The 25,499-nt window shown below is 45.5% G+C and overlaps 1 protein-coding gene and 1 long non-coding RNA gene across 11 annotated transcripts in view; one reads left to right on the top strand and one right to left on the bottom strand.

The window, feature by feature from the left end:
- Positions 1-25,499, bottom strand: part of CELF6 (CUGBP Elav-like family member 6) — a 196,132-nt gene that overhangs the window by 80,346 nt on the left and 90,287 nt on the right. The window lies entirely within an intron of this gene.
- On the top strand, positions 13,343-16,222 carry LOC310693790. Its single transcript, XR_014519386.1, has 2 exons — positions 13,343-13,649; positions 15,987-16,222. It is a non-coding gene; the product is annotated as an uncharacterized lncRNA (long non-coding RNA).

Here is a 25,499-nt window from a genome sequence, read left to right as displayed (position 1 = left end):
GCTACAGGGAACCAGACAGAGGGCCTTCTCGGTAGTGGCGCCCGCCCTGTGGAACGCCCTCCCATCAGATGTCAAAGAGATAAATAATTACCTGACATTCAGAAGACATCTTAAGGCAGCCCTGTTCAGGGAAGTTTTTAATATGTAACGCTGTACTGTTTTTAACACTGATTGGGAGCCGCCCAGAGTGGCTGGGGAAACTCAGCCAGATGGGTGGGGTATAAATAATAAATTATTATTATTATTATTATTATTATTATTATTATTATTATTATTATTATTACACTGGCAGACTCACAGGCTGCAATCCTACACCTACTTTGCCTGTGAGTAAGCCCCAATGAACTCAATGGTGCTTACTTCTGATCAGATAGGTTGAGGATTGCACAGAGCCACATATCAAAGACACATGGGACATTTTACACTATTCCCTTTCAAATACATTGCAGCCCACTGCTTGGGTGTTACCACCCCCCCCCCCCAGCAAGCCTGCTCCTAGGTAGGGATGAGGAAGAAATTTGATTTGGTTCATATTTAAAGGTGACTCTTCCGCAACCACACTTTCCAAAACAATATGCAAACCTAAACACCCCCCTCTTTCAAAAATTCACACTTCACTGAATTTTGCAGTGCCAAGAAATGTGTACAAAAATGCATATACTGGGATAAAATGTGTGTAAGGATGCATGCATCACTGGAAATAGCATACAAAATTGCATCGTATCAGGGGAAGTTGTTTTTGGGAAATGTGAATACTAGACACGCATTTTTGCCTAATATTCACATTAAGAGAAATGTGCATTGCAATCCTGGTGAATTTTCATGAGGACTGAAAAGAAAATTGCAAACGGATGGGGAAATGTGGAAAAATGAAAAACCAAAATGGACAGATCTACCCATCCCTGCAGTTTGTTGTCCTTCCTTCATTCATAAGGATGCCTGAAACCCAGCAAAATCCCAGTGAAACCCAGAGAAATCCTGGCCCTACAGAATGTACCAGAAACCAGGGCAGGAGCCCCACAGAACTTTGAACAACTGACATCACAATTCTGAAAAGAACCTTATTTTATTAGAACCGAAACCGCTCTCCCAGCAGGTCGCTTGCCCACTGAACAGAAGGCTTCCAATTTTGTCACACAAGAAGAATGCTGCTTGTTGTGTTTGTAGGCACATAACACAGGCACATCGAGGGGATGTCACTTCTTTTGTTGTACACACACCAAGGGGACGTGGCTCTTTTGCTGTTTCATTGTTCCTTCTGCTGAACCTACCGAGCAATTTCATGCTTTGTCGCCTGCCCTCTCTCCCCCCCCTCTCCCCCCCACGCTTTATCCTCCCTCCCCATCCTACAAGCACTACAATTATATCCGTTGCTCGGGCAACAGCCAGTGCTTCCCTGGCGTTGCCATGGAGACGTGCCGTGTGCTTGATAAGGGTAGCCATGGCAACCGGGGAGGCAAGCCACAGATGAACAATTTACTTTGTGAGCTGATTATAATTGCGGGGGTCCTCGGGCGGAGTCGGGGGGTAACGGGGTCCAGGAAGGCGCAGGTGGAGTGGGAAAAGTGTGCCGAGAATTATGGTTCAGATTACGCCGGGTGTCCCTTCAGCTACACAATGCATAGTCAGCAGCCAATAAACACACAGTGGAAGGGAAATCATAATAATCAGCTGGACCAAGCAAGCTGCCCAGGACGGCAAGCCGTATTGTGCAGGATTTTAGTTGCTGCAAGAGATGGAAAAGGCGTTGCCTTGCCCAGGAGTTCTTTAACAGCCTTTTCACTCCCAACAAAGCTGCTTTATACAGAGACAGGCCATTGAATTATCCAGCTCAGGATTGTTTTTAACTAATAATTTAGTTTTATTCCTATTTAGCTTAAATCCTGCCACTTTCCCAAAATTCTGAATTTTTTAGGGAGTGGAGTTTTAGGTTCTTCCACTGTTATCACTAGGTCATCTGCATACGCTTTTAACTTGAATTCACTTTTCCCAGTTTCTACACCTGTAATCTCTGTGTTTTTATGGCACATAAAAGAAAAATAAGACTGGCAGCAACTCTCGAAGGGTCTGAGGAAGGAGTCTTTTCTCATCCCTACCTGGAGGTGTCAGGATTTGAACCTGGGTCCCTATGCATGCAAAGCAAAGGTGCTCCATCCACTGAGCTAGGGCCCTTCCGCAAGATTTCATGGGGCAAGTGGGGGTGTGAATGTACACAAGAAAGACTAAACAAATTAGTGCACGCAGTCCTGCCAACAAAGAAGAATATGCTGTGAGGGGAAGGGAGAACCTGGTCAGCTGCTTTCTGGTGTCAACAAGGGATTGCAGCAGTGATGGAAAAAGACATTAAAGGAGTGTAAGGGTGGTGCAACCCACAGCCCAAGGGCTGCATGTGGCCCACAAGCCCTTTTTGGGCGGCCCTCGGCAACATTCAAGAAAAAACATCTTAAAGCCTTTTTTTAAAAAATTGTGTGTCGTGCATTGTTAGCAAAAGCACATGCAATCTGTGTATTGGATTTGTTTAATAATTTAATATATTACGTCTCTTGTGTATTTAATTATATATATTTAAATATATTAATTGTGCATATTAAATGATGTTAAGTACATTCTGAACACTTTAATTCAGCATGCGCATTATCTATGTGTAATTAGGGATGGGAGGTGGATGGGAAGAGAAATGAGATTTAGTTCACATTTAAAGGAAAACCTAACAAAGCCACGCTTTCCGAAATAATACGCAAACTGGAATAGAGCTGACCTTCAAAATTTTCCAGTGTGTAATGTGTACAAAAATGTGTATACTAGAGACAAGTGTGCATGAAAACATATATATCATTGGGGAAAGTATGAAAAATGCATTATATTAGGGAAATTGCTTTGCAAAAAATATGTGTTTATTAGACAAAATTGCATAAAAGCATGTGTATATTTGGGGGGAAGAATTGCACTTAAATAAGTAAATAAATCCTCAAACTGATGCTGTAATGTGGAGAACTTAATTTAAGACCGAAGAAATGAGAAACTCTGGGAAACCAAAACAGACAGACTTGCCCATCCTCAGATGCAAAGGTTGCTAGGCTTATCGAGGGTGCAATGAGATTAAGGGACACTATCTGAACGATAATCTTGGTCATTTGATTGCCCTTTTTACCCACTGCTGTCTTTTTATTTGTATATATTGCTTGTTTTATGTTGCCATGGCCGTTGGCTAATGCGAATAACACACACACACACACACACACACACACACACACACACACGACCCCAGAAAGTCAAAGATGTACAGAGACTTTCAGGGCAAATTAAAACACAAACAGCAAAGTGCAATATGAACATTAAGGCAGGGATGGGTAGGGTTGAATGGCGGGATATTCAGCTCATTGCACTGATTTGTACAAGTAAGATGGCTTTTTGTATGTGGATATGGGGCGCACAGCTCCCAGCCTTGAGCGAGTGTCTTGACTGTGGTTGACAGAGCAAAAGCACAGCTTAAAGGGGAGTGGACAGGAAGCCTCACACAATAAGGTGGATGAATGCGTGATACCTTGTAGGCGGAGCCGCCTTCCCAGATGGTGATATCATCTTGGCATCCGCTCACAATGAGCCTATCCTTCCCTGAATGCATATATGAAAACTGAATCCTAGTTACGGATGCAGATTCCATTACAATGGTACCTCAGGTTACAGACGCTTCAGGTTACAGACTCTGCTAACCCAGAAATAGTACCTCGGGTTAAGAACTTTGCTTCAGGATGAGAACAGAAATCGTGCTCTGGCGGCACGGCGGCAGTGGGAGGCCCCATTAGGTAAAGTGGTGCTTCAGGTTAAGAACAGTTTCAGGTTAAGAACGGACCTCCGGAATGAATTAAGTTCTTAACACGAGGTATCACTGTATTACAAACCCTTTCCCAAACTGGCACCTCGCCGGTATCCAGTGCGATTCCATGTGTGCTTACTCAGAGATCAATTTGACTGTGGTCAATGGATCGCAAGTTGAGGATGACAACTTTCAGTCAATCACTGAAAGTGCTGGCAGGGAATCAGTGGCAAAGACATGCCAGGCTAAGAACAGCAACGTAAGGAACGATAGAGAAACATTTCTGGAAGCTAAATGGTGTGGGTGACACAAGTTACCTCTTAGTGTGGCAAATTCACTGTCACATTATGATTTGACCCTCTCAAGTTGGTTGTAGTCTACATACTAATCTTGAAGTCAGCCTCGTTGAAAAGAACGGGGCCTATTTCTGATGCCATTTGTATTGCAAATTATTTTCTTTGAAACGCATCCTTGCATTTGCCATGGCAAAGCAAGATACAGTGGTACCTGGGGTTACATATGCTTCAGGTTACAGACGCTTCAGGATACAGACTCCGCTAACCCAGAAATAATACCTCGGGTTAAGGACTTTGCTTCAGGATGAGAACAGAAATTGTGCTCCGGAGGTGCAGCAGCAGGAGGCCCCCTTAGCTAAAGTGGTGCTTCAGGTTAAGAACAGTTTCAGGTTAAGAACAGACCTCCAGAATGAATTAAGTTCTTAACCCGAAGTACCACTGTACCAATTTGCCCTGGTGTGGTGAATGCCATCTTGTAATACAGTCATACCTTGGATTCCAAACGCCCTGGAACTTGGACGTTTTTGCTCCCGAACGCAGCAAAGCCAGAAGGGATTGTACTGGTTTACGAATGTTCTTTTGGAACCCGAACGTCCAAGGGGCTTCCATGGGTTCTGATTGGCTGCAGGAGCTTCCTGCAGACAATCTGAAGCCATGATTTGGTTTCTGAATGTTTTGGAAGTTGAACGGACTTCTGGAATGGATTCCGTTCGACTTCCAAGGTCGAAGCAAGTTCTGATAATTTTGGCCACAGCTACCTTGTGAACAAGCCCAAATCCTAGATATGTACCTGGATGAACCAGGACCAAATATCTTGTGAGATCATGTGGACATCTGGATTGGGGTTTTCATTTAATCCACGTCTCAGAAACACCACAGAAGCAGTGTAAGAAAGGCTTAAAGTTCTCTTTTTGAGGCTCAGGATTACGAAAGGTCTGTGTAGCGAGCTAAAAACTGAAGATTCAATTTCTTAGTGTGTTGATCAGATGCCAGAATAGGGAGGCCTGGGGAATTTTAAAAGATACTGGGGGAAAATTCAGGTAAAGACAAATTTATTCGAAAGGCGAAACTGTCAGAGAACAACAATTCTTGTTACAAAGATGCTACATTAAACAGCCATGCAAATCTCAAATTTTGTTCTTGTTTTTGTTGGGGTTGGGGGAACTTGAGATGCTTAATTCCAAAGGGAAAGTGGGTGCAAATTCTGGCAAAAATTTCCGCAAAACTAGAAATTTGTGTGCTTGTGCACCAAACGCTGCCAACTTGGTGCCTTTCAGATGTTTTTGGTCTTCAACTGCCATTAGCTGGGCGTTGTAGTCCAAAAGCCCTGGAGGGCATCAGGTTGGCAAAGGGTGTCTTGCACCAGCATAACATTGGTCCACTGAAAAATGCCACCTGATTTTGTGTGGGTTAAGAAAGATTCCTGGTTGGGGAGGGCAGGGAAACAGGCTTTTGTTTTTTAAGAAAAGAAAGCAAATGACAGCAACTCCTGAAAGCACATTGAAAGCTCTCTACAACCCTCAATGCAGAAATATGCTTCTATTTAGCATTTATTTTGTTGCATGCTCTAGTTTGTGTATTGTTTCGGAACATGTGACTTGGATAGGGTAATGGAGCAAAGTAATCAGCCTTCTACAATAGCTTCTCCCTCTTCCTTGCTTTGGGGGCCCCTCTCCTTTACTGCACTGGTTTCCTTCTGGGAAATGTTCGGAGTGGGTAAGACATGTAGCGATTCTTCTGCTTCCTGCTTGGGTGGCCAAAGATATCTGCGTTTCCATGTTGGGAGTGAAATCTCAGACGACAGCCCAGTCATCAGCATGCGCTACATCAAGAATCCTCGCAGCTGATGAAGCACCGAGGAAACAAACAGTGGTGGTTGTGGGTCTCTCCCCCCCCCTTCTTCCCTGAAACGGGGAGGGAGGGGAGCAGGTGAGGCCCACTGCTGCTGAGCTGCCAATCACCTTTATGAGCGAAATGGCCTTTGATGGAATCTGTCTCTCTGCTATATGCTTAATGTAATAAAACTCCAGTGAGTATGATTTAGAATAACATTTACTGAACAGGCCAATGTCATTTTGATGTGTCTCTCTCTGCTTTGCTCGCTGGTTATTAAACTCTATTGATTCTCTGGGACTGTCTGATGTTTATAAATGTCAAGCCTGCCTTGTGTAAGCTGAACTTTGGGGGCTGACTAACCTCTGAGAGAGGCGGAAATGAGACAGGAGAGGCAGCTGCTGGTGCATCTGGGGGATACATGCTAGATTCTCCCTGCACCCCCATTTCATGCTATTGTGGTCCCCAGACCACCACCATCCACAATTGATCTCTATATATTTATGCACGGCAGATGGGAGAACGTGTTGGCTTAGGTTTTCTTTCAGTTTTGCATTTACCCAGTCTTAAGTTCTGATTGCCACATCTGCTTGCAATTTTCTTAAAAATAAAAATAACCCCTCACGAATATTCACCAGCATGTTAGCGTTAATTTCTTTTAATATACATGTTTGCATGGGACGCGGGTGGCGCTGTGGGTTAAACCACAGAGCCTAGGACTTGCCGTTCAGGAGGTCAGCGGTTCGAATGACCCGGAAGCTGTACGCCGGCTCCCTCGGCCAATAAAGCGAGATGAGCGCCGCAACCCCAGAGTCGGCCACGACTGGACCTAATGGTCAGGGGTCCCTTTACCTTTACCTAAACATGTTTGCATGTACTTTTTGCCTAAGATACACATTTCTGGAAAGCAATTCCCCCTAACAAAAAAGCACTTGGGAATATTATTTTCACTAACATATGTATTTTTGTACACACTGTTTGGCTGAAGAACCAAACTGCAAAATTCAGAGGTGTGCAAATTTCAAAGGACAGTTGTGCTTCAGTTCTTATTTTGGAAAGTGTGGATTAATCAGGTTAACCTTTTAACGAGAACCAAAGCAGAGTAAATTCTCTCTCATTCCTTCTCCATGGATCCTGCTCTTTACTTAGCATAAGAACTTAGCATCAGGCCAACGACCCCTCTAGAATCATAGAGTTGGAAGGGACCCAGAGGATCATCTAGTCCAACCCCCTGAAATGCAGGATCCTGTCCTCACAGTGGCCGCCCAGATGCCAGGCAAAACCCTTAAGCAGGACCCCAGTCCAAGAGCCACTCTCCCCCACCCTTGTGCTTTCCATTTAGATCAAGTCTTAAACGAATAGGAACAAACTTGCTGCAAAACTCGAGATCAGCAGGTTGTTTTAGTTGCCACATGCTTCTTGTTTTCTGGAATTCCCGGAACTGATTAACACGGCTCCCTCTCTGAAATGTGCTACCTCACAGGGTGGTTGTGAAGCTAAGCTGTGCCGAACCCTGTGTGCACCACCGCTCTCAGCCACTTGATGGAATGACAGGTTTTTTAAAATGATGCTGATGATGCAACGTATCAAGGGATTGTGGATGTAGCTGCACAGCAAACTATGTTGGTCCCCCTTCCACCCTTGCTCCCTCTCTTCCCAGCTCTTCCTCTGCTGGGTCTCCCTTCCGCTTTTTCTTTTCGCCACATCCCATTCAAGCTTCCCCATGTTTCCCTCCTCCGTTCTTGCAGCGCCCGTAGCAAAGTAGCCAGACATCTCTCTCCTTGCACCACCCTCTGAATACAAATGGACCGGCTGCTTGTTACCGACAGGGCAGCCAGCTGCCAATTCCTCCGTCTCTCTGTCTCTCTCTTTCTCTCTCCCCAACCTCACACGCACAATCACAGAAATGGCTGTTGCAGGCTCCCCAAATGCACCCTGCTTCCCCACCTTTCAACATTTCAAAGATGCAAACTGGGGCGCAAGCATTCAACGTCCCTATTTCCATACCCGGGGACTCTTCAGAGACTCTCACTCCACGGTTACACACCAGGCTGTACGCTGTATTCTTTGCTTTGGGAATCAGTGGTAAGTCAGGTTCAATCCCCTCCATCTCCTGCTAGGGCTGGGAGAGACCCTTGCCTGAATCCTGCAGGGCCACTGCCAGTCAGTGTATACAGTACTGAACTACATGGACCAATGATCTGGCGCAGTAGAGAGATCACTGGCTGAGAGAGCAGTGATTAGCACAGAAGGCCCACAGGTGCAAGGATCCCTCCTCCCACAAGCTGAAATTTTACTCAACACTATCAGAAACCCTTGCCAATCTACTGACAATCACCCAGTGATCTGCAGGTAGATCTCAGTCTTCCCAGAGAGCATGTTAGAGTAACCCGGCTTGGAAGTTGCAAAGTTCTATTTTTTATGATTTTCAGTTTTATACATTTTTACAATCATTGTAACATTTCAAAACTCAACTTCCTCCCCCTTCTTTCTGCGTTTCCTTAAATTTATTTTTTAATCTTTTCTGCATATCCAAATTAACTTAATTTACTCATTTATTCATCTTCTTTAAATAGATACTCTTATAAAACTGCAGGTTATTGCAATAATCCTGCCAATGTTCTCTTTACAGATTATTTGTAAATATTCCATAAACCATTTCCATTCTTTTATAAAAGGTTTGTTATCTTGGTTTCTTATTTTTCCGGCAAGTTTCGCCATTCCTGAAAATTCCATACATGGATACAAGAATGGAAGTTGCAAAGTTCTTGAAACAAATTCAGTCCCTGACATCTCCAGGTGGGACTTGGAAGGATGCCCTGGAGAAACGCTGCCAGTCTGTGCTTGCTATGGCTGATGTGAGTTGTAGTTCAGCAACATCTGGAGGGCCCAAGGTTCACCCCACTCCCCTGGTGTAGATAATTCTGAGCCATGGGAAATGCCATGGCTCAGTGATAGAGCATCTGCCTTGTGTGCAAAAAGCCACAGGTTCAATCCCCACCATCACTGGCTAGGGCTGGAAGAAACCCTTGCCTGAAACCCTGCAGAACTGCTGCCAACCAGTGTGGGCAACACTGAGCTAGATGGACCAAAGGTGTGACTCAGTGTATGACAGCTTCCTATATTCATACCTGGTGCAAAATCAGCTGCCGCTTGCAACAGATTTTAGCTCTGACATGGGCAAAGATTGTCCAATGGCATGAGAAACTTTTGGTGCAATCCTGTGCTTGTTTATTTAAAAGTCCCATCACATTCAGTAGGGCTTGCCTATTGCATCTGAAGGCTCAAATCCCATGCACACTGAACACACAGGGATTTGCTTCCAAGTAAACATGCATAGGATTGCATTGCACAAGGCGCTGCCTGCTTGCAGGCCTGCCTCTCACCTGCTCACAGCATGGCCACTGGCCCAGGTCCCAGCAAGAGGAGAGCAAGAAAGATTATTCTCTGAAGGCCAGGCCTGTAGTCTGGAGGCTGTTCTCTCCACTGCAGCACTGGAAGCTGCAAGTTTGAGTCATACCTTTATGCATCCCCCCCCCCAGCCTGCACCAGGGTCCTGCTCGGGGAGTTGCAACCAGCTTTCTCTTACGGCCAGTCTGGTCGGCAGACGGATTTCATCCATTCACAATTGTCACACAGCTTTAGTGCCAGCAAATGGACAATCTGTAATGCAGAAACTGGACTTTTCTTCAAAAAAAAAAATGTATACCCTTAACATATGCAGATGAATGACTGCCTTTTGCTTTATTTCTCTTTGAGAAAGAACAAGTTGTATGTAGAATCCATATACAGAGCGGCTACATCAAGAAGGGTGGGGAGGCCCCCTAAGTGCTTAATATGAGAAGAGCTGTCGCTTTGCAAAGCATGCACAGTTGGCTTGTACCTTCTCTCTCTCGGGATCCTTCCTTTCCCAAAAGGATTTGCCCTTCACTGACCGAACAAGTAAAGAGCAACCTTCCCTGCTCACAGCTCGCAGGGGCCAATTTCTGGGTGCCTGGGGGCAAAGTCTATAAGGCAAGGTGTGAGGCTTGTGGCAGAGAATGGAGACGCCACTCTTGCAGAAGACCAACACTGCCTTATGAGGCCTTGAACAGTCAGCTAGATGTACTCTATGCCAACACACACAGAAAACAACTATCTGTCTAGAATCTAGATGCTGCCTTCCCATGGGAAGAACAGTGTGCATTAAGATTAGGCTCACTTTTCATGACGCGGTTCCGTCATGCACACTTCCACAATGCATTCTGATCGCAGAATTGCTTTTCACTTGGCACAGAATCCGAACACAAAAGCAGAGGGCGTTCTAGCAGAAACAAAGCCCAATCCCCACCCCCACACCAAGATTTCATACCTGTCTCTTGAAGGCAGGTTTTATCCCTGTAAAGAGGCTAAGTAACAGAATTAGATCCCTGATGGATCCCACCGAAAGCCCAACTCATCCGAATTCTGCTTCTACAGTGGCCAAGCAGATGCTTCTGGGAAGTCCATAACAACTGGTTTTAAAAGACATGCCACCTCAAAGCCTAAGGATAGCAATTGGGAAAAGATGGCTACTGCGTTTACATTTGTTAGTTTCTTGTTTTAACCACCCTTGCTTGATTTTTCAGCGCATGGGCACCCATGGGGGAGCCTTTGCACAACCTTGTCTGGTACCCCGGTTGCACCCTGTCTGACTTCTCCAGAAGTCAGAACTGACCGCTATCACTCATGCCTTGATTGCATTCAGTTTAGACTACTGGCATGCACACTCCATGAACCCGTATGGCGAGAGGGTCAGGACGCACCAAGGCATTTCTTCACACAGCACATGCTTAAACAATGTAAACCTCTGTGGCAAGATGTGGGGACAGCCACCAACTTCGATGGCTTTAAAAGGGGCGTAGACAAATGCGGAACAAAGCTATCAATGGCTACTAGTTCCTTTATTTAGCTTAGAAAACCGCTTAATCAAAAATTCCTTAAGTGGTGCACATAGAACCCTATAAATTATCAATAAGATACAGATAAAAGCAGCAAAAGTTTAAGACAGGCTTACATAACTAAATTATACATCTGGATAGCCTTGCTAAAATAGAAATGGTCTGGATAGGCTTGCTGCATATGAAACAAGCAGTGATGGCTGGCTGCCACTTCCAAGCCTGCAGTTCTCTATGGGGCAATCTTTGAAAAGTGTTTAAAAACTTTAGTTGATGCAGAATGCTGCAGCCAGACTGCTTTCAGGGGCCTAATGTAAGGATGATGTTGCTTTCTTGTCTGAGCTACATTGATTCCTGATTTGTTCCTGGGGACGGTTCAAGGCATCAATGAATTGGACTAAGGAATCTTCCCTCAACATGGAGCCCTCTAGATGTTTTGGAGTACACCTCCCATTAGTCCCAGCCAGCATAGGAAATTTTCATTGTTGGTGGGAGTTGTAGTTCAAAACAGCTGGAGGGCGCAGGACTGGAGAAGTCTGGAACCGGGATCTGCCTTCCCCAAATAAACTTTCCCACTTGTTGGGACCTCTGGCAAAGGCCTTTCTTTCTGTTCCTCCACCATCATGAAAATGATTGGTGGCAACACAGAACAGGGCTTTTCCAGTGGTGGCTTCTAGGCATCCCTTCTTCCCGGCTTCATATTGCTTGCACAGTACAAGCTTCAAGGCAATATGTAAAGTTGTTTTTATTTTTGCAAAGGCATTTGGTTTTGATTGACACATTTTATGGTCTGGCACTCTCTCTTATTTTTATAATTAGAGGCTGTTTGCAGCTGCTTGTTATGTTTATTTAATTGTTTTATTTTTGCGATTTTGGAAAATGCAATATGCCAAAGGCATTTCAGCTCATTGCAGAGGCGCTAGAAAAGTCTGTTTCTAAGCAGGCTAAATATTAAAAGCATATTTAGGCTGCAATTCTATGCCCACTTACCTGGGAGTAAGCCTCACGGAACTGAACGGATTTACTTCTGATGAGAAATGTGGAGGAAAGAAGCCCCTGACTTTGTGGGGCTGGGATACAGCCTACTAAACAACAGTTAAGGGTAATCTCTGCTGCTTCACCAACTTGTTGCCTCTGGCCTTACAAGGTAATGAACAATGATCTCACCTGCCAGAGCACCAAGGTAATTAATTGGCACTCAAGTGGATGAGGGGATGACAAGGCTTTCAAGGTTTACCATTGTTTGTGGCATATTAGCAGAGGGACGTGCGTGGCGCTGTGGGTAAACCACAGAGCCTAGGGCTTCCTGATCATAAGGTCGGTGGTTTGAATCCCTGTGACACGGTGAGCTCCCATTGCTCGGTCCCAGCTGCTGCCAACCTAGCAGTTCGAAAGCACATCAAAGTGCAAGTAGATAAATAGGTACCACTCCAGCAGGAAGGTGAACGGCGTTTCCATGTGCTGCTCTGGTTTGCCAGAAGCGGCTTAGTCATGCTGGCCACATGATTCGGAAGCTGTACGCTGGCTCCCTCAGCCAATAAAGCGAGATGAGCGGTGCAACCCCAGAGTCATCCGCGACTGGACCTAATGGTCAGGGGTCCCTTTACCTTTTTTAGCAGAGGAGAAGCCAGAGCATGAGCCTGGCTTACTATTCAATGAGTGCTGTTGTTGGTGTGCGGGTGTGCATTAAATGGATCTGCACGGCTGTCTGCATTTCTGCGCTATCCTTGGGAACTCGGTTAAGGGCAATGGCTTCATGATGAGCTTCTGCACTTCTAAATTCACCTCTAAACCACTGGATAAGAGTGCTGCCAAACCCCAGAGTTAAAGCCCTGGCAACCCTATTTTAGTTTGGACACCTCTTGCTCTCGCACTTTCTGATACTACTAGAATTGTTGGACACTGGCATCTCCACAATACTCCCCTGGCTATCAGGTGACTCAGTTGCAAAAGGCTGAGATCCAGCGCACAGAACAAGAGGTGGCACCACCACAGCACACAGCATGGATGATCTCCATAAACTCCCAGTGACAGACGGCTGTGCGGCGCTGTTTTTAATTGTAAAAAATATCTGGCTGTTTTTATTGCTGTTTTATTACAGATAGGCTACTTTTTATCATGATCCTGTCTTCAAGGAAAGTATCTCACTGTATACGCTAGCAGTGAGGCAAAATGGCTTTCATAGCTGTATTCAGAAGCCATACAGGTGAGAAAGGAATATTTCCAGTTTTTTAGGAGGTGGGTGAATTTTGAAGCTAGGGGAACTGTGGAACGAACAGGATCCCTCTGGTTCATTGCCACTGTCTTTAACATGCCCAGAGTAACCTCCTTGCTTCATAGCATTACTCTGGGAAGCATTCTTGGGAGAAATTTTCAACCTCCAGTATGGGCTGTCATCCCCCCACTCAGAATGCCCCTCAGAATGATGCTACATTGTGATATAGCACAATTCCAGGTGCATTGTGGGAATATTAAAGTTGGTGGCTGGAAGAGCAAAGAGCCACAGGAACACCAGTGACGTTCAGCCCCCCACTCTCAAAAGACACCCCACCCACTCCTGAAATATGAGTGTGGGGAGGCAGTTACACCATTTCCTAAATTCAAGCAGAACTTCTAAGATACCATTTATATGTCCCAAATTGTCCGTGGACTCCCTGTAAATATGTGCAGAAGCTGAGCTGAGCTTTGCTCTCTAAACACAATGCTGTTCGACTCTTGTTTCAATATTTTCAAAGGCAATATCCCATTGTCTCAGTCTTTGGCATTTTCCTCCCTTTTGGAAAACGGGTAAGAGACTTGTGTTATGAATAGGGATGGGGAGAAATTCAATCTTGTTTACATCTTAATGAAAATGTTTGCACTTCTCAAACCTATATGCAAACCGAAACCCAATTATCCATTGAAATTCAGAGTTCTCTGAATTTTGCAATGCAGTTCTTCAATAATGTGTTGTGTATAATAATGTGTTGTGTACAGAAATGCATATATCTTGGGGAGAATTGTACATAAAAATGCATGCATTTAGCAAACTAAAACATTTGGGGAAATTCCTAGCAAAAATGTGTATATTAGCCAAAATTGCATTCAACAATTTGTGCATGAGAATGAATTTTAATAAGCATCTGGTGAGCGGCTTGAAAATTGCTGCAGAAATGTGGAGAACTGAATTTAAGATGGGAAATATGAGAAGCTGAAAATGACAATGTCATCCCTAGGTCTGAACATGCTTACCAAATTGCATCCTGTGTTAAATGAATGTCAGAGATTGTAGCACGTTAACAGTAACACTTATTGTCTGAAAGCAATTAGCAAATACACTAAGACTTGTGCTCTAGTCATAGCTCTAGTTTCACTTTCTATGCCACACTACATAAGGCACTGCCTGTCTATGCCGGATCACATTTCATAACACTAAGTGTAGCGACTGGGCTTTTGCTAGATCCTCTTTTTTGCTGGGCTCTTTTCCCCAGCATGCATTGTACATCTAGGTGCCTGTTTATGTATTTGGCTGGGTGGGTTGGTTTTCTGCTTGGAGATGGGGCTCCCAGTTTGACTACTGCCATTTCTACCTCTCCTGGGACTTTTTGCAAGGCTCTCTCTAGAAGCTCCTTGGGCCTGGAATTTGACCAGTTCTGAGTCCTATGTCCTGCTTCTGGGTGGAAAAACGACAAGTTTATCCAATGAAAACAGGGGAACACTGGAGCTGTGGATTTTTTGCTTGTTTGATGCTGTCATGTTTTAAAATAGGAGAGGGCACCTTCTATATTCTGAGCGAGGCGGGAAGTGTTTTTTTTTTTTACAAACAAGCAATCAAGCAAATGAACATCTGACAATTTTACTATCCTGATGTTCCTCAGACAGCCTTCATAACCAGGGCTAGCCCAAGACATTTTGCTGCCTAAGGCAGAGCAATGAAAGTCATCCCCACTGAGCTGAAGGTATCTGAGGTTAGTCACATTATTATGGCATCTGTGGTGGAACATCCCACAAATGCACCGACCCTTTCCAAGTAGTAAAAAACCCCCAATAATAAAACCTTAAATAACTAATCATCTGCTGTCCTTTTGGGACACATAAAACCAGCTGCCTGAGGCAACTGCTTCCCTTTGCCCAACAGTTGGACCTGCCCTGTTTGTAAATCGTTTGTTCTGGCTATGTGTACTCACGAGAAAATGGGAAACATAAACATTTGCACAAGGATGTGAGCATTCTTGAATTTAGAGAAGTTTGATTTTGTTGTATATTTGAAAGGGCTGTCGCTGCTTTAGAGCAGGGGTAGGCAACCTAAGGCCTGGGGGCCGGATGCGGCCCAATCACCTTCTCAATCTGGCCCACGGACGGTCTGGGAATCAGCATGTTTTTACATGAGTAGAATGTGTCCTTTTATTTAAAACGCATCTCTGGGTTATTTGTGATGCACAGGAATTCGTTCATTCCCCCCACCAAAAAAAATATAGTCCGGCCCCCCACAAGGTCTGAGGGACGGTGGACTGGCCCACGGCTGAAAAGGGTTGCTGACCCCTGCTTTACAGTGCTAATTTCATGTATTTGTAACACACATACCCCAACTTACAAATCTGTTAGAACAAAAAGTTACGTTGAATGTGTGTGATATGAATTAGAGGTTGTTTCCAACTAACATGTTCCATCAGGATAAGGATTTCTGTTTATATAACTGGACTCGTGTCCCTGTGCATGCCTTCCTCAAATGTGCACCTGCTCTGAAGGGTTAGAGGTGAACCCTGAATAGATTTAAGGGGCTCGTGAGGGAAGGGGGGAAGTTCTGTTGCACAAGGATAAATCCTTGTACTGACTAAACAAGCTATTTGGAAACCACCCTGCTTAGATAAATAAATCAAACAGTAGTGAAGATTGCTCAGATCTGAGTGGTCCATCATCTTGACCATTTATCTGAGACTGTGGGGACAGCTAATTTCTCAGGCCTTTGGTGGCTGAGGACTTTTTTCTTCCCACCCACCCACCACCAAACTGCCCTACCACCTGCTCCAGAAAAGCATTATGTTCTCTAAGCGTGAAGCTACCCTCACTAAGACCTCGGGTTAAGAGGGGTAGCACTGTGAGAGAGTCACTTTCTAGCAACTTGCTGCCTTTCGTTCCCTGCAGCAGCTTGACCACTAATCAAGGGGCCAACAAACCATTCACCGATCAACTGAAGCATGATGAGCCCTAAGGTCAGCCACATGAAGGAAGAGAAGAGAAGAGAAGAGAAGAGAAGAGAAGAGATGAAGAAACAGAAAAGGGGGAAAGAAAAATAGATCCAAGGAGCAAATTTTGGAAATTGTGTCTAGAAAGTCTCATTGAGAATATTCTAAATAAAATGTAATTACCTTTTTATTTCATCCTTGGAGAAGTTTAAGAGAGTCACCTGATTAACTTGATGGCTGAGTGGGGTTTTAAACCTGGATATTACTCTTGGCAGCATGTTGCACTGGCTCACATAGCCTGTATGAAATGGCATTCCCTCTTTCTCTGCTGTTTAAGGCTAGATGTTGGTCCTCATGGAACCAAAACAGCACACAAGTGGGAAGTTTCAACAGGCTTGGGGAAACCCCAAGGTTTGCAGGAGGCACAGAAACAAATATTTAGAAAGAAAAAACATGAGAGATGGAACAAACACCCCTCAAAAATAGTTCCATGAGGACTGAGCATGCTCAGTGGCCATGAAATACTGACTAGGGTATGGCTGGCTTCTAAAGTGAAGAGGAGCACTCTGGGCTGCAAGATTTTGTTGCATGTCTCACTTGTTCAACTTCTGAGGAAGTACGGCATCTTTTTATTTCTTGCTATTCCTTCCTACAGTCCCACCAAATCCCATGTGAGTCCAAGTGACCTGCGACATGTAACACAGTCTGTTCTGCTGTGTTCACACGGAAAAGCTCAAGGGGGACGAAACCGACAAAATCCAACACACACCGTTTAAAGATGATGACCGAACATAACTGCCATGCCTTGCTTTAGATTAGCTATATCTGGGGAGGCTTAGTCATTTTTGCCTGATTTCAGGAGCTCAATGTGCCGATGTGTAGAGAATCCGAGGCCTAATAGTGATCTTCTCGTCTAGTCTTAAAGCAAAGCTGTTGGCAAATACTGCTACATCCAATTCCATCTTTAAAAAAACAACACATTTCCTTTAAGGTGCCATTTAACCTCCAGGGGGCTGTAGCCACATTTCAGCGACTAGCTGGCTGCCCGATCTCCCCCCTTCAAGGGTTCTGAATTCCTTGCGCTGAGGACATAATCATATTCAGCAGGTCCACGGTCAAACACTTTGGCCATCTGCAAACAACCTCAAGAGGGGAGCAATCTGTCAGGAACACTGGTGACTCAAAGGAGGCTTTCTCACTGCTTGCAATCCTCCGGTGCTATCAAGAGGTCCCTGTACTCTTGATGGTCATATTGGCACATAGCTGAGCAACTTTAAGAACTTCTGCTTGGCTTCTTTGCCACTTTACTGCTCCCTCTCCTGGCAACTCAGCTTTCCGCCTTGCTCAAGTCCATGAGTAGCCATTCTAGCTCCCTCCAGTTGTTGATGTACTACAATTCCCATCTTCCCTAACCATTGTTTATGGTACTTGGGACTGATGAGAATTTTCGTTGGGCAATATCTGGAGGAAGCGTTGCTGGCTACTTCTATGTATTCCAACTCCTGTTATCTCCTCCCTCCCATTTCCCCCACCTCTCTCTCTCAGACACACACAGCTCCTTCACTGATATGAGATGAAGGATTGGGCATTTTCTCATATGGTTTTAAAGGGCGATTAGACAAATTCACGAAGAATCCACCTATCCATTGTTACTGTTCATGGTAGCTCTATGGAACCTTCAGAATCAGAGACGCTAGGCCACTGAAGATCAGCTGCTGGGGACAAAGTTACTGATATCAAGCCTTGCTTCTAGGTTTCAGAGATCGACCTGGTTGGTCACAGTGGGGAACTGGATGCTAAACCAAAAGGCCCTGTGACCATTTTGCAGGGTGGCAGTCAAGCCAGCCCAAAGAGTTAATGCTGTCCTAGAACAAGATGGGGAAATCTCTGGCCCCTGGTATTGCTAGACTCCAGCTTCCATGGGCCTCAGCCATCATGGTCAATGGTTCAGGGATTGTGGAAGTTGTGGTCCAGCAACATCTATATTAGCATATGCGAGGCTCTAACCAGGAATCTCACTGGCCACAGGTAGAATTTGGTGGATATATTTGGGACTGTATAGTATCAAAATGTCAGAGCCCAGACTTGGAAGAGAATAAGAAAGCCTATCCTTGGCCACTTTGGCAGGCAGGAAAGAAGAGGCCAGGCAAGTATAAATTCCATTTTGATGGCCATCAGTCCGAGGGAACAAGGAGAAATTCCTCCCTGCTGTACTCTAGACTCCAAGAAACCCCAAAGGGCACTTATCTGTCTGATACTGCTTAGCATTCCATTCCATTCCAGGAGTGGGCAGGAGGGTTCTTAGGTCTCTGATGCCCCAAACAACTGAGGATCTTGGGGCAGGGCCTCATGATGCCATGGGGTGACCAGGACGATCTGATATCTTGGTTGGGCCAAGAGATCTTGCCCAGCATTAATGGGGTGGAACTAGAAGGGTGGACATATAGGAAAAAAGGAGTGAAAGCATAAAAAGGAGAAGGTTTTTTTTAAAAAAAAATCAGGTGACCACCCCATTTTTCCTCTGCAATTTGTATGTAAATTTGAGGAAATTGGAGGGACCCTTTTACTCAACATTTTCTCTTTCTTCCCTTCTAAAATTCCTTTATTGCTGCTACTATTTAAAAATTTGGAGGCAGAAACCTTGCTGTTAGTTATCCACAGATCTCCTGGCTGTGAATGTCTGACACCTGTGAAGGTATGGGCTACTCGTGAATATCTAGTAACTTGATGTTCTTCATGAATGTCTTGTCATTCTTGATGTTAACTCTGCATCCTTCTGCTACCCATGAATATTATGGCCCTGTCCATCCAAATACTGGCTGTGTTTCTCATTCTCCAGCTCCTGGTTATTCCGTGTTCCGATGAAACAGATGCCCTTTGGCCTACCACCATGCATGGGTTCTCTTACACCTGCCAGCCACATTGCACCGCCCTCTGAGTGGCCATGCGCATTCAGCTGCTGCCCAATGGATGCCTGCCATTAGCTCAGGGCACTCTCTTGCAAGGGGAGTGCTGCAGTCAGCTTGCCTCTTTCGATAAATCCACTGCTCTATTAATAGCTGGCTCTGCTAGCGGGGAGTTGGGACTAGGTGGAGAAGCAATGCAGGAGAGAGAAAGAGAGAAAAAGAGAGGTGGAGAGGCCACAAGAGCCAAGTTGGACCACAGGGGCCACAGAGCAGAGATGTGATGGGGTGGGAATCAAAAACACAGCTGGGAGCAGAAAAGGGGGGGGGGGCAGGATGGGATATACCCAACAGGATTGATTATATTTCTTTGCCACAGATTAATGGGAACAGAGAGTTGAAGGGTACAACAGAAACAGCAGCTAATGAGTTCATTTTAAATGCTATCGTCCATAGCCCAGGTCTGTTGTGAGCCACAGAGTTCTTCAAGTTCCCCTTTCCATTGGAGGATTAATTGCTTGACCAAAGTGAGTGCCTTGTGTTTAAGTTTTCTGGGGAAGAGGCACAGTGATATAGCATGTGCTTTGCGGCCAGGAGGTTCCAGGTACAAGCCCCAGCATCTCCAGGTAAGATTTGGAAAGACATGCCTGAAACCCCAGCGAACTACTGCCAGTCAGTATAGACCAGTATTTCTCAAACTTGGGTCCCCAGCTGTTGTTGGACTACAGCTCCCATCACCCCTGATTACTGGTCTTGCTAGCTGGGGATGATGGGAGTAGTCCAACAACAGCTGGAGACCCAAGTTTGAGAAACACTGGTAGAGACAATACTGAACCAGAAGGAGCAATGCTCTTACGTAGTATAGGCAGCTTTCTATGTTCCTAACGGACTTCATCCAGCATTTCATTTGACTGTGACATGGTGATTCTCTTGAAGAGTAAGATATCACAGTGATATTTGGGATCCCTGTTTGGAGCAGAACTCTATGGTTTAGATTTGAAGGGCAGCTCAACCCAGCTGGGGAGGGGAGAAAATGCAATGCAATATAATGCAAGATCTCTGAAAATCAGATCAGAGTTGGCATGCATGTTGAGAAAAAATATTCTGCATGCATGGACCGCAACTCAACTCAGCTTCCAGCTGCTGTTTTCCAAAAGGTTCAGCAAAGGAATTATGCGCAACACAATTGCATCTCCTTTGATGACAGAGGTTTTGGAGCAAAGGTTGCTGTGCAAGTTGAGGATTGCATCTCACAATTCACATTAACACGTGTGAACGCCAGCATGACCCCTACATTTTCAAGCAGAAATGTGCAACACAACCGTACAATAGCTCCCTTGAGAACTAAAGGCACCCCAATGGAAGTTAGAGTGGACATTCAAGACAACAATCTGGATTTCAGGTTCAAATATCAACTTGACCTCCCTGCAACCACTTTCAAAATGGAGGAGAAAGATGCCCATTATAAGGTAGCCAACATGGTGCCTTCAAGATGTTGAACTCCAACTCCAATCATCCCTGGTAGCCTGGGGTGATGGGAGTTGGGGTCCAACTTCTGGAGCATGCTATGTTGGCTGTTCATGGTGACCATAATGAGACACCTGGAACGAAATTTCTCAGACTTGGTATTTATTGGCAGGGCTGGCCCTACTATTAGGCAGAGGGAGGCAGCCTTCTTAGCGGCAGGTGCTGTGGGATGGGAATTGGTGGCAAGATGTTGCAGGACAGAGTTGTGTGTGTACCATGTGATCTCCCCTGTTCTCCTTGAGGAAGCCTGCTTCCCTCAGGTGCAGTTGAGGACCCTGACCCACTAACAGTGTTGATGGAAGATTCAACCACCAGTCTGGTCAGTCTCTCTGCATGGAATGGGGTGGTGGGGATCTTGCTGGCCGAATACAACATAGATGCCCTACCACAAATGCAGATGCTTTGGCCCTTCCTCATTCTGAGGAGCAAGGCCCTCTACTTTTGCCCCTAAATCCTGCTCTGATGGCACTGATGTCAATACATGCTGGCTAAACTTCCCTTTAGATCGGTCACACTTTCCTCCATAACATTAATTTTCAAAAACTGCCTCTCCCACTTTGATATTCACAAGCTAAACTGGTTCATTCTTTGTGTCGGTGTGGGGAAAGGCATGCAAGAGACTCATACCTCTTCTTTCCTGAAGTGGGATCTGTAGATCTCACTCTTGTTCCTGGGTCTTGCTATGGGAAGATGCACACATCCTTCACGTATTACAGCCAAAACAGGAAAAACCAACCTCCCGTCCCCTCCTCCCTTCCTCTTTCTTTCCCTTTCTTATTTTAACCACCACATCTATATGTGTAACAGTCAACATTCCTAGCAGTGCCATATATACCATTTGTGTGTGTCATTTCTGCCCTTCATTTTCTTATGGCCATTGGAGGCATGGTCCTATGAAATGGGGACTCATCTGTCACCTCTTCAGTCTGATGATGGTCCACCATCTAGTAGCTGGTGATCCAGATGAGGTGGCCTTGCCCTCCATCAACTTTCACCACAGGGCTACCTAGGGATCATCTTGCCCTGAAGGGAGGAGAGAGCTGGATTTCAAAAGGACTTGTTATCTGCATATAGTTTTAATTTATGCTTATTTTTCAAACATATCTGTGCAAATTCCTTTGTGAGGCTCACCTGAAAAAGTGGTATATGCATATCTTAATTTGTTAAAAGAATCATAAAAAGTTAAATTATCCTGATTGTGAGTGTGTAACATGATACGTTGACAGGGTAGTAATGGGTGACAAGTCTGTAATGGGCACAGACTTGTAACCAACTGCAGTCAGATAGGTCAGCCCTTCTAATCACTCAGCGTCCAAAGCCTTTCAGATAAACGGAACTATGCATGGCACTTTGAAGTGCCATCAACTGATTGTCAGCCCTTGCACAGAACTGTGCTGTGCTGTGGTACCCTGACAATCAATTGGTTGTTGGGGCTTCAAAGAGCTGCATATGGCTCTACGCAAACCCCAATGATCAGCTGACTGCCAGGCTTGCAAAGAGCAGCACCCGGGGGTGGGGGATGGGCATTGCACAGTATTTGGTGGGTGAATGCAAATCCCTTTTTGGCCTAGCCGCTTCTTTGCCTACTCCACACCTGGTGTCACAATGTCAGGCCAGAGGGTGCTCACCACAACCCAAAGGGCACGGAACATGCTGTTCTATCATCAAATATGTTCCTTCCTGTTTTCCCTCTATTAATGGACAAGATGGACCATTCAGGTATACAAGGCCTATATAAATTACACCATTAATGCCAGCCGTTTATAATCAGTGATGGAATATCAACCCATAGGCCACTTCTGTTTTTCCATTGGGAGTTTGACTCCTGGAAAGAATGAAGTGAGAGGCAGAAGCAGAGCCAAACGCTGTTGCTTCTCACCTCCTCTGGCATGAAGGAACAGTTATTTTTACTATCTCCTGCCTCCCCCTCTCTGCTCACCTCTCAAGTTAATATGGCAAGACACAGCCAGCCCCTGGGGTATACAGTCAAAAAGCCATGGCATCTGTAGGAGCCCAACCAACAGTCACATTCAAAAAGGCAAAGGAGTACAAAGACCTTGAATCCTCCTCTCCCTTTTCTGATGTACTTTTCTGTGTGAACACTTTTCTGCAGATCCACTCATGAACGCACCATGTCTGTCACACAAACATTTCAACGGGGAGAAATGCAATTCAGCTTGTGAGTCCATCTAATGGGCGCTATCCAAAGCAATACACCACTGAAACTCAGCCAACCTTCGAAATTGGAGCTTTTCCGAATTTTGCAACGCAGCTCTTTAGCCAAATAATGTACATAAAAGTATGTACACAGGGGTAGTGTGCATAAAAAGGCATAAATTAGTGAGAATGAAAAAGAAAAATGCATTACATTAGGAAAAAAATGCTTTTCAAAAACATGTATATTCGGAGTAATTGGTGAATTTTCGTGACTTTTTTGAGTTAAATGGAAACAAATTGTGAAGAACTGAACCTAAGCTTGGAAAAAGAAGAAACTGAGAAACCGAAATTGACAGATTCGCCCACTGCTACTCAACACTCAAACTAATTACACCAGTTAAACTGTCACCCTTCAGATGGTTTGACTACAGCTCCCATCAGCTCCAGCCAGTCTTGTGTTTCACCATAGAGCAAGGTTGGCAAACCTGTGGCCCTTCAGATTTTTCTTCACACAACTCTCATCAACCCCGATCATTGACTGTAGCTGATGGAAGTTGGGAGTCCACCATCATCTGGAGGGTCGCATGAGGGGCCAACAGAAATTCCAGGACCCTGTGTGCTCACCGTGGATTGGGCCCTCGGCCTCACTCTCAGTCGGCTCCTTCGGTTTGTGCATGTGAAAACTAAAACAAGCCTTATCTAGCTAGCATCTAGCATACTTCCTTGGCTAGTCTCATTGCTCTATGTCTTGCAACAAGTGAAGCTGCCGTATAATCCAGAATGCGGCAGCTAGACTGGTGACTGGGAGCGGCCGCCGAGACCATATAACACCGGTCTTGAAAGACCTACATTGGCTCCCAGGACGTTTCCGAGCACAATTCAAAGTGTTGGTGCTGACCTTTAAAGCCCTAAGCGGCCTCGGTCCAGTATACCTGAAGGAGCGTCTCCACCCCCATCATTCTACCCGGACACTGAGGTCCAGCACCGAGGGCCTTTTGGCGGTTCCCTCACTGCGAGAAACCAAGTTACAGGGAACCAGGCAGAGGGCCTTCTCGGTAGTGGCGCCCTCCCTGTGGAACGCCCTTCCAGCAGATGTCAAAGAGAACAACAACTACCAGACTTTTAGAAGACATCTGAAAGCAGCCCTGTTTAGGGAAGCTTTTAATGTTTGATGTATCACAGTATTTTAATATTCTTTTGGAAGCCGCCCAGAGTGGCTGGGGAAACCCAGCCAGATGGGCGGGGTATAAATAATAAGTTGTTGTTGTTGTTATTATTATTATTATTATTATTATTAGTGATGTGGGGTTTTTATTTTTTAAAAAAAGTTTAGATCAAAGTAGGGAGATGGAGATCTGGGGTCTGACACAGAAGATGAAGGCCGCAATGGGGAGCCTCAGGCCTAGGCTCTGAATGGGGCTCTCCATGCCTCTCCATCTAGCCCTCAGAAGTCTCCCTAGGCCACCCTGCTTCCCCCCCAGGCTGTTTCCCTGGTAATCTGATGATGCCTCTTGCTTGCCTGGACAGAGAATGCAGGGGTGGTTGGCCCATTATGGTGAATGGAGCACCGCCCCTCAACCCTAATCTGCCCTCAGCCAGCTCCTGCCTACCTGCCTTCTTCCAACCAGGTGATGGCACTGCTCCAGAGCAGACTTCCCTTTTGGAAATCTGTATCAGCCTTAGCCAACCTGGTGCCCTCCAAATGCATTCAAACTACAACTCCTATCAGCCCAAAGCAGCTGGGACTGAGAGGAGTTTTACTTCCAGACATTGGGAGGGAACTAGACTGGGGAAGGCTGACCTGGATGCACAAAAACCAAGGATGGCTGGGGAAGGGAGCAGGTTGCCTAAGGTGATGTTTCCCTCTTCTGCTCTGGTCTTCAGTCCTCCCTCCTTTAACATGCTTCTGTTGCTCACTTCCATTATGGACTCTGGGGGAGGAGACAGACAGACACAGAGATTAGGGTGGCCATGTGTCCTGTTTTACAGTCCTTTATTTGAAGGAGCCCTCTAGCTGAAGAGCTAAACAGAATCGTAGAGTTGGAAGGGAGCCTGAGGGGCATCTAGTCCAACCCCCTGCAATGCAGGAATCTCAGCTAAAGCATCCATGACAGGCGTCCATCCAACCATATGGTCTTTTTGGGATGGGTCACATCTCAGTGGTACAACATCTGCTTTGCAGGCAGAAGGTCTCAGATTCAGTTCCTGGTATCTTCAGGTTGGAAATATGGAAACTCTGCAGAACCACTGCCTGGAACCCTGGAGAGCCACTGCCAGTCAGGGTGGACAATACTGAGTTAGATGGACCCATGGTCTGACTCAGTAATAGTCGTTTCCCTATGTTACTACAAGAAAGGAGAGCAGGGACCCTGATGCTACTCATCAATAGCTCCTGGAGAGTGAGCAGGCAGAAAAACAGGCCACCTGGTCAAAGTCTTCTACAACAGTGTGAGATGGACTGCATTTCCATCTCTTTAAATAATAGCAAATGTTTTCCAGATGGCTACCTATACATGTGATGTATGGAAGTGAGAGCTGGACCATCAAGAAGGCTGATCGCCGAAGAATTGATGCTTTTGAATTATGGTGCTGGAGGAGACTCTTGAGAGTCCCATGGACTGCAAGAAGATCAAACCTCTCCATTCTTAAGGAAATCAGCCCTAAGTGCTCACTGGAAGGACAGGTCGTGAAGCTGAGGCTCCAATACTTTGGCCACCTCATGAGAAGAGAAGACTCACTGGAAAAGACCCTGATGCTGGGAAAGATGGAGGGCACAAGGAGAAGGGGACGACAGAGGACGAGATGGTTGGACAGTGTTCTCGAAGCTACAAACATGAGCCTGACCAAACTGCGGGAGGCAGTGGAAGACAGAAGTGCCTGGCGTG

The sequence above is a fragment of the Podarcis liolepis genome, assembly GCF_965112155.1.
Source record: "Podarcis liolepis genome assembly, chromosome: 14".
NCBI classification, from domain to species: domain Eukaryota; kingdom Metazoa; phylum Chordata; class Lepidosauria; order Squamata; family Lacertidae; genus Podarcis; species Podarcis liolepis.
The sequence above is the reverse complement of the archived record's forward strand: the minus strand, read 5'-3'. Positions and strand labels throughout refer to the sequence as shown.